Genomic DNA, 10211 nt, shown 5'->3' on the forward strand with positions numbered 1-10211 from the left:
TCGAGAATTATAGAGGTCTCTTATTGCTATAGCACAGCTATATTCAGAAGGTAGGAAGCCAGCGAGATCCACTGTATCGTGCCGTTTGACAAACCACGCGCCATAAACAGGCGCCGCGCTCCTCCGTAGCCGCTCTCTCTCTCTCTCTCTCCCTCTCACAGCCCCGCGACATAACCGTAGATTCGACCCGCGCTGCATATTTGATGTCGCCCGCTCCAGATCGCCCAGAATTTTCCCCGGTGGATCGTGGCGGGCGGTCATAAGAGCCCTCAGTGATTGAGGGTTAGGGCAAAAGCCGATATGCCGCCGAGCCGGCGCGCGGCGCGGCGGCGGCTCTTTTCGCGCGCGCACGCCTCGGCCCCGTGCCCCGGCATTAACTTTTCATCTTTATATAATTCCACGGTCATGTACCCCGCGCGCCCGCATGCCGCGGTGAAGTAGGTATGTACCGGCACGGACATACGGCGGCCGTGCCAATGGCTCCCAGCCCACTCTTTTTCCGGGCCGCGCCGGAACCGGGCGTAATTGCCGGCGATAAAGATCCGCCGAGATACGAGCCCTCGTTACGAGATTTGCCACCGGTGGGACCGTCGATTCGCGGCTCTCTGCCGTCTACCATCCCCCTTCCCCCCACGACTCCGTACGCCCTTCACGGCATCCAACGTCGAGCTCCTTGAGTATTCACAGATGGATTTTTACGAGCGATGTCTGAGCGACGCTGAGTGCTGTATATGCGACCCGACTCTCACTAAATCATCCGCGTACCTGCCGATATTATCTGCTGCTTTCGCTGTTCCCGCGTGCGTTTACGACTTTTACGCGAGGATGTGGGGTGCATCCGTTAGAAAAACTACGTTGTTTCATGGGATTCTCCGCGCAAATTCGCGAAATGTCAGTACTAACTAAACTTTCGTATCTTCAACGTTGAAGAAAAACAAAAACAAAATCGTAGCGCAAAAGTCTACAGCTACGAACTTTCACATCGGGCGCAAATTATCACGTACTGTCTACGCGTCGTCGATTATTGTCCGTTGAAAATGCTCTTATCTCGACCTGTTCGACAGGTCGTCGCAATATACAACGTCGGCAATAGTATAGAGGGTGGAGAAGGAGGATGGTCGTGTAACTGGGAGACAAAAGATACGGCGTGGCGGACGTACGACTTACTACTTTCGGGGTGAACGAGAAAGAGAGGCCACGAAACCACTTTGAGGGAAATCTATTGCATCCGCGAGGGTCGTGTTTGGCTCGAGGCAGCACGCGTCGAGAGGGCGAGTGTGGGCTCAAATGACACGGAATAAAAGTAATGCCCGGCGATACACACCGCCCCTGCTAAGAACACCCTTCTTCTCACCCTCACGGAGTCGGGACCGTTCTTAGTACCGTCGCTGGAGGGTTCCCGCCGGGAAGCGGGCAATCGATATCCGGGATAAGAAATGCCCCTGCTCGCGCTAGGAAGTCTCCCTCCGCCATCGATCCGCAATTATTTTGCGATACGTCGTAACGAAGGTGACATAACATCCGCGGTTGATGCGGATTGTTAGAATTGCGCCGGATACTTGTACCTTTTGTGTTCTCGATAAAAGTGAAAAATAATCTTCATTATTCAGACGCTTAGCGAAAATTTCGCGCAAATCGAATCTTTTTTTATACCTTAAATTATTGCGAGAAATTTGATTCTTAAATCAATCGACAATAAAATTATGAAAACAATTATATATGAAAAAAGAATTTATTTAAATTTTTTTTTATCATTTTTAAAAGTGTTTTCTTCTTCGCGTTGGAAAGATTAAAAAAAAATTTGTTTAGTATTTTATATAAAGATGTTTTAGAGTATCACAACATTAATTTTTGTCTATATATTATAGCGATGAGTTGATGACATTCAACGTGACAAGTTAGAATCACAATTGATCATTTACGTTTTATTGGGACGTCGATCGAATCTTTCGCAGAGGACTTCGGCGGTTTTTCAGATCTACCTGGCAAGTCATCGAATCCAATCAACAACAGTTCGAGAGACCACGACGTGTGGTTTGACGTTCCGAGAAGGTCTAGGAACTTTAGTCCCACGAATACTTCGAACACACGCCACAAGGACAAGCCAGTGTCCATCGTCGGAAGTCGATTCCGCGAAATCGGCCGATCCAATTCACCTAGACGCACGCGAGATCTTTTTCGTTGATTTTAAGCAAAGTCCGCTATTTAACCATCTGGCTATAATTCAATCAGATTTTTTTGTCCGTTGCCGCGCCGGCAAAACTGGTATCGAATAAACGGCGTCTAGTAAATTTAATCACAATATTAATAAATTCGTAATCCTCGCTGTTGACTCCGCTAGGACCGATTCACCGCACTAAATAAAAAATGCGTTGATTTATAATATATATATATATATATATATATATATATATTTGTTATTACCTTTTACATATATTAATATAAAACAGATTTTCGCAGTAAGCATGATTTGAATATTTTTTAAATTTTATCTCTTAAAAAGAAATATTTGGGTTTAGCTTGTAAAATTTTTTTGTGTAAGCACACTCAAAATACTCTTTTGCTATAAGAAACATTACAGAAGCGCTGTATTAAAAAAATTATTCGCATCATACAAACTTTATTCTATATAAAATACTCTATACGAATAGTTGAAAAGCAGATCATTGCGAGAATAAATGGAAAAAGAGAAACCTCGATGACTGTACCAATAATGGAAAACGCTCCTTATTGAAATAGCGGTAAAAAAGAGCCATTGCAATTCTTGGCGATTCTGAGAGAGCGCATGATGTACCGTTCAATATATCGTGTAGAGTTCAAGGTCGACTCGAAGTCCACGGCACGTCGATTAGATTGCAAATCGAATATGCTTACCTTCGGATAGAAGTTGTAGTGAAGGTACTGAAGAAATCGAGGAAAGTTTCAATTGGAGCGTGCGAACGTGCTCTGGCAACTGACTGACTATCATGTCTTCTACGATAATTCGATGTCGACTTTGAGTCTCCTTGAGCACGAAAGCGGCTTTATGAAGGACACGTCAAAAGGCTGTGAGTTCTCATTTTTAGCTCATTTAGAAATTTTTTGATCATATTTTATACTTATCATTTATATACTTGTAATTGTTTATTATTTTATTTCGTTCATATTAATTCAAATATATTCAACATTTTTTAACAGAAAGATTCCAAGAAGCGAAATGTACGACTATGTATAAAAATGGAAATCTTAAATCCATAGATTTTTTGACATTGGACAGGAATGCATTGTATCCTGCGTCTTGCAAAAACAATCGTTCGAGAAATCGGCTATTTTAATTACACTTCGAAAATTGGCACACTGACCTACTAAAGGGGATATATGCTATGACGTCAGTCGGTTTTCCTATGTAGGGATAATTCGGAACGGTGGGGTATACGCTCTACGCGGGGATCGATATTTGGTCCATGGGGTTCGTCGGCATTAAAGAGGAGAAGACGCCTCCCTTTACTGCAGAGACTTACATATCCGTCGCGTTGCGTTGTTCTCAGCTTCTCGCGAAATTTGGCGCGCGACTGAACGCGTTCGGATCTCGATCGCGCGCGCGAAAAGTGCATTTCTCGCTCCTAATTCTATTACCGGCGACGGATCTCCCTTGGCGCGAGTCGAGATTGATCGTTAAGAGAAAAAAAGCGAGTAGCTTGAGCGCGTGCTCGGCCATCCGGAATGATGACCGACGGAGATGAAGGGGACGCGAGACGGGCGTCGATTAAAACTTTTGTAAGCCGCCTTCGACGGATCATTGGCCTTGGCAAACAAGAGTGACAGAGTTCCGCCGGCAGCTTTTTGTACCCGACTCGCTTTTTCTCGCGACTCAACTGCGCTGAGCCGTTAGTGGAATTAACCGTCGAAGCAGCTTACCCTTATTCTCTCCCTCTCTTCCCTCCCTCTTTTTTCGAGCGCTGGACGCGAACTTTCGCAAGATCAATCGAGACAGATCCGGCGGGGCTGTTTATCAGCCGCGCGACACGCGAGCAAAATCGACACGGAGAGAATATACTACCCCGATGGCGATTTGTTACATTTATTTAACCGTTTAACGTTTCTGTGTGAGAGAAAGAAAGGAAGATTGTTTATTTTTATATATAAATTTTTTTATTCTGGAATATTTCTCCGAGGTTCAATAATAAGAATTAATATAATAAAATTCAGGCAGCATGAATTAAGTCAGTTGAAATAAATTAATGCAGTGGGATGAGCGCAACACCATGATCGAGTAATAAAAGCGTATAATAAAATTATTTAAAAGTAATAACTATCAATTAATCTTCGATCTCTTTGACTCAGAGTTAACAGCGGCGTAGTTGCAGGTTGCAACGGGGTCAAGGAAAAGTAAAGCAAAAATTACGCTTTTATGAAATTCTAGAGACGACGGAGGTATCGACCAATAAAATGCAACGTAATCATCGAGAGTGACCAAATCGATATTCAATCGCTACATATTACATAATTATAGCGTTAACACATCCTGGATCGACGCTTCTATATAACGACGGCATGCTCGCGGGGTGCGCGCGCGCACGCACGTTTCCGTATAGGATGCAATTATTCGACGCCTCTCGTAGAAATGAGCGCATGAATTATTCGGCGAATAAGCTCGAGGCTCGTTAACTCGCGAAACGGAACGGAGACCATCGACAATCGCGATGTCAAAGCCAGGGCAGGTGCCGGGCGGTGCGACGCCGCGCTACGACTTCCGGCGCGTCGTCGCTCGCACTCGCGCGCGGCACCGCGCGCTTATGCACTTGTTGCACAATCTGCCTAACGATCTCTCAAGCTCGCGGAGCACGGATTAATAATCACGACCCGTAGACGTAGTCCCGAGTCCTTACGAGAGTTACGCGCGCGCACGGTCCGGCGCGGAATCTTATTTAAAAATAATTGCGTTACCCGCTCGCTCGCCCGCCGGTTTCCTGTGCTTGATTACGGCTAATTGTTCGGGATTTACAAGTATAATGGCGCGTTTAATGCGGCGACTTACGTGACGGCCCTGAGACCGACTGTGTGTCGCCTCGCAGACAACTGCGATTCTCCGTGCCCGGCAAGAGTGCGAGCGAAAAAAAAATTATCCCCCTTCCTTCCCGTGGCGACGCGTCCACGAGTTTCCCTCCACGGGACTGTGACGAAACGATCGTCCGACGAGCGCGACTGACTTTAGAATTGCAAAGTAGTATAATTATGCGAGAAGGAATTGACTTGACTGCAACTGTGTGAAAAGAGCTCATCGGAAATAAAATTATGAATCGGCAACAAAAGAAACTAAAGTACTTCCAGGATGATCAGGCTGATTTTAGTATCGCGACATTTAATAATATTTACTTGAATCATAAATTTTCTCAAATTTCTTGTCTGCAATGTGTTTCTTTAAAATTTCATTTTTACGTGGCTTCGGCTTGTGTCGTTTTGTGTGCTTTATTTAATAACTATAACACACGGGTAGAGACAAACGACGCTTTGACTATACCCGATGCGGATTCAAAGGATCCACCTAACCGAAACGCATTGACTTGGGACTTTGATTTAAAACCCAGAATTAGCCGGAAACATCCCCCGTTCCCAAAGCTCTCGTCCCCCTCTTTCTCTCTCGCTTCCTCTCTCTTTCTTTCTCGAATCGTCACAACGCGCGGAACGTCTTTATGAAGGTACATTTGGACATTTTCGCAATCCGTTTGAGCTATCAGCGAAATGACTACTCGCCATCGCATCGCATCGGTGGAAGTGAATAAACACCGCTCGTTAGATAAACGGAGAGAGAGAGAGAGAGAGAGAGAGAGAGAGAGAGAGAGAGAGAGAGAGAGAGAGAGAGAGAGAGAGAGAGAGAGAGAGAGAGAGAGAGAGAGAGAGAGAGAGAGAGAGAGAGAGAATGGGAAGAAAGATAGAATGATAGAGCGAAAAGAACATAGAGAATCAGTGGCCACACCACCAATTTGTCGTTGGCTGCATTAGCCCGGGGGGGGTTAGCTTTTCAAAAGCCACGTTTGATGAAGCACTCACTTTCCCCTCATCTCCCTCTCTCTTTCTCTTTCTCTCTCACGTGACGGTGCGTCCGGATACTTTTAAAGTAAATTAGCTTTTTAGTTTTCTGTGCTTAAAACCTGGGGAATATACAGTATGCACATATAAAAGGAAAGAAGGGCTTGCTCCGGCCACCGTGCCTGCCGGAGGGTTCAACTGCCTCAAATGTCTGAATGGACTCTTCCCCTTTCTCTCTTTCTCTCTCTCCTCCTCTCTTCTTCTCTCATTCCCGTTCAGTCTTGTATTCACCCGCACCTTCGACCTATTCGCGTGTGTACGCGCGCGTGTCCAAGTTAGACAAACCGCGTGTATATTCCTCCGTATACGTCTGAATGCCCAAAAACACAAAGTGCGCCACTGCATCGGCAGAGAGGAGAGTGCGGTCTCCGCCCGCGCGTTAATTCATGTGAAAGACCAGCCGTGCGGCCGCGCCCCGAAGCGACGATCGCTTTTGCCAACTGGCGTTGACTCTTTGCGGAAAAAGAGGACGGAGCTGTTTCTTTCTCCGTTTTCAGCGCGAAACGTGTGTACAGACATTAGAAGTGCTTTCAGAAAGAGAGAAACAAATGTTTTAAAAAAGACGGTATAAAGTATGGTATAATTTTTTGCGAAAAATATAAGGTAGAAAAAAAGCGATTACTATAGAGTGTAGATGATAAAATTAATAACAGTCGGAAAAAAATTGTCTGTTAATTCTCTGTTAAATAGTAGACAAATTTGCCAGAAGTTCATTGGCGAGAGCTCATGATTGATATACCAAACAAAATTCTTTCGGGGCGCAAAAGCGTAGGCAAAGTTGCCGCAGCTATTGAATTTATCTCTCAAACTGATTTCATTGTATTACAGGGGGAGGGTTATGTAAATTGATGAAATGGAGATCAAGCCGGATGAAATTGAGTTACACCCGGCCGGGGAATGCGCAATTTATTGCAAAAATATTCGTTTTTAATATGGCGCGGCGAAAACTGTAGCGCGAGAAATGTATATACGCCGCGATATTTATATATCAAATATGTGTTTTTTACATTTAATTGCCTGGGCGCGAATTGATCGCGGAATCGAAAGAACAATTCGTTTGCGAAAAATGCCAAGCGTGGTTTAGTATTCATTTTTTTTTCTATTTTACTTTTTTTATTATTATTGCAACCACTATAGCACATATGACAGTTTTACACTTAAGGGTGGATACAAAAATTACCTGCTCGGTTTTATAATAAAGAAAATTAGATATATATACTATAAATGATTTTAATTTATTATGTAAATGTAATTTCACGATTATGTGATTCGTAAAAATGTGAATATTTTCTTTTTCTATGAGTATATAATTCTTTAAGACTCGCAAGAAATTTAAAGAAGTAATTCAATGTTTAATGAAGGAGAGATTTTAATAGATTTAGATAAAATCTATATACACTGAAACTATCAATTCTGGCAACTGTTTTTTATATGTTTATTTTAAGATATTAAATGCGTTCCTTTTTTGAGAGGAAATAAACTGACTTGCCGATATTATCTCTATATGTCAAGTCAAATATGTACGTACGCGTTTTACAGTTGAACGATTAATGACGTTATATCGGTGTGAATATTTCGCAAATTTTCTCACAAAAAATGCGATTCCAAATAATATCATTTCTCATCGCGAGCATTATGTCGTCGCAAAAGCAAAAGCACAAATTTCGCAGACGAATTATGCTTCGGAGTGCGCTCTCAATTTGGCGTTTTATATAGATGTGCCGTTCCGAGATTGCGGAAGATTTCGCGCAAGAGTAATTGGATCACGCTATCAAACTCCAGCCTCATTACAACGGCGGTTAGTTCTCTTCGATCTAGGAAGCAAAAGAGAGAGAGAGAGAGAGAGAGAGAGAGAGAGAGAGAGAGAGAGAGAGAGAGAAAGTGTAGTCCTGATTCTGCACGCAGTCGCGTATACGATTCATCGGGCGATAAATAATCGGGCGAAATGGATGAAAAAAGAGAGGAAACGAAAGCGAGAAAAAGGACGAAGGTTTAAAGGCAAATACTCGCAGACTCCCCGCGAGGCGACCCCAGCCTGAACTTCTAGCAGACATCGCGGGGGGTCTTCTAACGAGCCGTGCAATTAACATTTTTATTAGACGGTTCCTCTCTGCCTCCAAGCCGATCCTCTGTCCTGCTCCACATGTGTAATCACCGTCAGAGACGTACTCGTCGATACTTCTCGGCAACGCGGAACAGCTTCCTCCCATCTGCGAAATGGATTTCGGTCCCATTAGTGTCTATTCAAGAATCAAAAGAGAAAAGGAGAGAAAGAGTGAAATTGCTTTTTGGGCCAAAGTAATGTCTTCTTGGAAATGAAGAAATATATCTTTTGTCATATGCGGAGGTTCCAGTTTCTCCGCGCTTCCATTTATCTCTCGTTAATATGAAATCTGTTCTCGGCAATGAACGTAATTGAAACGCAAATAATCTTCTTCTTTCGAAGCCTTATATACACCTGTTTTATTTCAAATGTAGAAAGCGCAAGAAAGTGCAATCGAAACGAACGATACTAATAACGAGACGTTCGCCGGATTGTACGTCGCTCGTGCTCGATCCTCTCGCAGAAGAAATTCTGCCGCGGGAGATAATCATCGCTGTGTGTACAAGCGCGATTCCACCCTTGTCTTGAAATATTATTTCTTAAGCATCATATTTGCACCTATATATAGAGAAAGAAAGAGAGCACCGTGCAATTTCCCGACGTGAGCGTCTCGCGTGAAGAAAATAAACTGCACGAGAACTATCGCCGCGCGGTAAGGGCTGCATCGTCCAAGCGTTAAGTATCGTTGTGGCACAACACGGCGATCGTTGCGCATTTCAGGGCCGCGCTGCACCGTGCCGTCGACGCACCGACGCGACGTATCATCGGTGCGCGTTGTTGCATTGTCCGGCATTTCTCGATGTGCGGCATCGGTGTGCACTATACGTGCCGTACGGTGATTTGGCTAACCACACGTTTGTTGAACCATCGGCGGCATCCGGCATTGTTTGCTCGCTTTGATGAGGCCAATTCGTGTTTCGCTTTTGCGTCTGCGTTCCGTGTAGGATGCGCGAGAGAGCGCCGCGCGCGCTCGCGTGCGCGCACGCGTGTGTAACAACGTGTGCGTGCGCCAGCTCATGCATGCGTGTATATGCGTGCGTGTGATCGCCGCGCTGTCTGTATACGCGCCGAGAGCCTGCGTATGTCATTAGTGACCCCGGAGGTGACCCCGGGGATTCGCTCTCACCGTACCGGGCTATCAACACCGACCACCGCGCACCACCGACCAGATAAGCTCCATTATGCGCTCCTGACGATACCCTGCCCAGCGCGCGAAACATTGTCGCACGCCGTCGCATTGTTGCCCACTTTGCAGGATATTGCGATGATTCTATTTGCTGCGCTAGCTGATCAACGTGGGAGAGAGAGAAAGAGCTAGAAACAGAGAAAATCGATCTTAATAAAAACTCCGAACCATTTCAACACTCGTCGTTTTAAAGCCTGCAGGTGATCACATATACGTTCAAAGGGGAAAAATACTTTACACATAATTTGGAATTAATAATGTAATAATAATCGAAGTTAGTAATAAATTGTTATTTTTTTACGTTTAAAAATTTTGCAGTCCAACATTGTTTAGTCATAATATAATTATATTTTTTGAATAAAATATTGTACAATTTAGCGTATGCGTTAGCGAGAGGAAAAAATGAATAAATATAAAATAGAACGAGATGGATAGACGGAGTAAATAAAACGACAGTGAGAATTATCACTAACTAAGATTATAATAATCCCTAATAAACTTAGAGACGATAATAGCGGCGAGCACGAAAGTTAACGTGAGAGGGGAAATGAGTTAAAGCGACTCTACGAAAATGCAAAATGCAAACGCCTTTTACGAAAGGTTTTATAAGAATAACGAAAAATAAATGCATTTCCATCTCATCACATGCGACCTGCGAAAAGCGGAAAGCTCGATGTAGCCGCGAATTGCGAGCAAGCTAATAAGCGCGAGGAGAATCCGACGCGTCCCATAAACGAGCACGTACGAAGACTCGAGTGTGCGCGATCGATCAGGCATGGGACGTCTGGTCTGACGATGAAGAAGAGTGGGTGGACATATACACCACGGGGGCACGGCCGAGTCTGCCCGCCC

This window comes from Temnothorax americanus, unplaced genomic scaffold (genome assembly GCF_048541705.1).
Source record: "Temnothorax americanus isolate GAGA-0224 unplaced genomic scaffold, ASM4854170v1 Scaffold6, whole genome shotgun sequence".
NCBI classification, from domain to species: domain Eukaryota; kingdom Metazoa; phylum Arthropoda; class Insecta; order Hymenoptera; family Formicidae; genus Temnothorax; species Temnothorax americanus.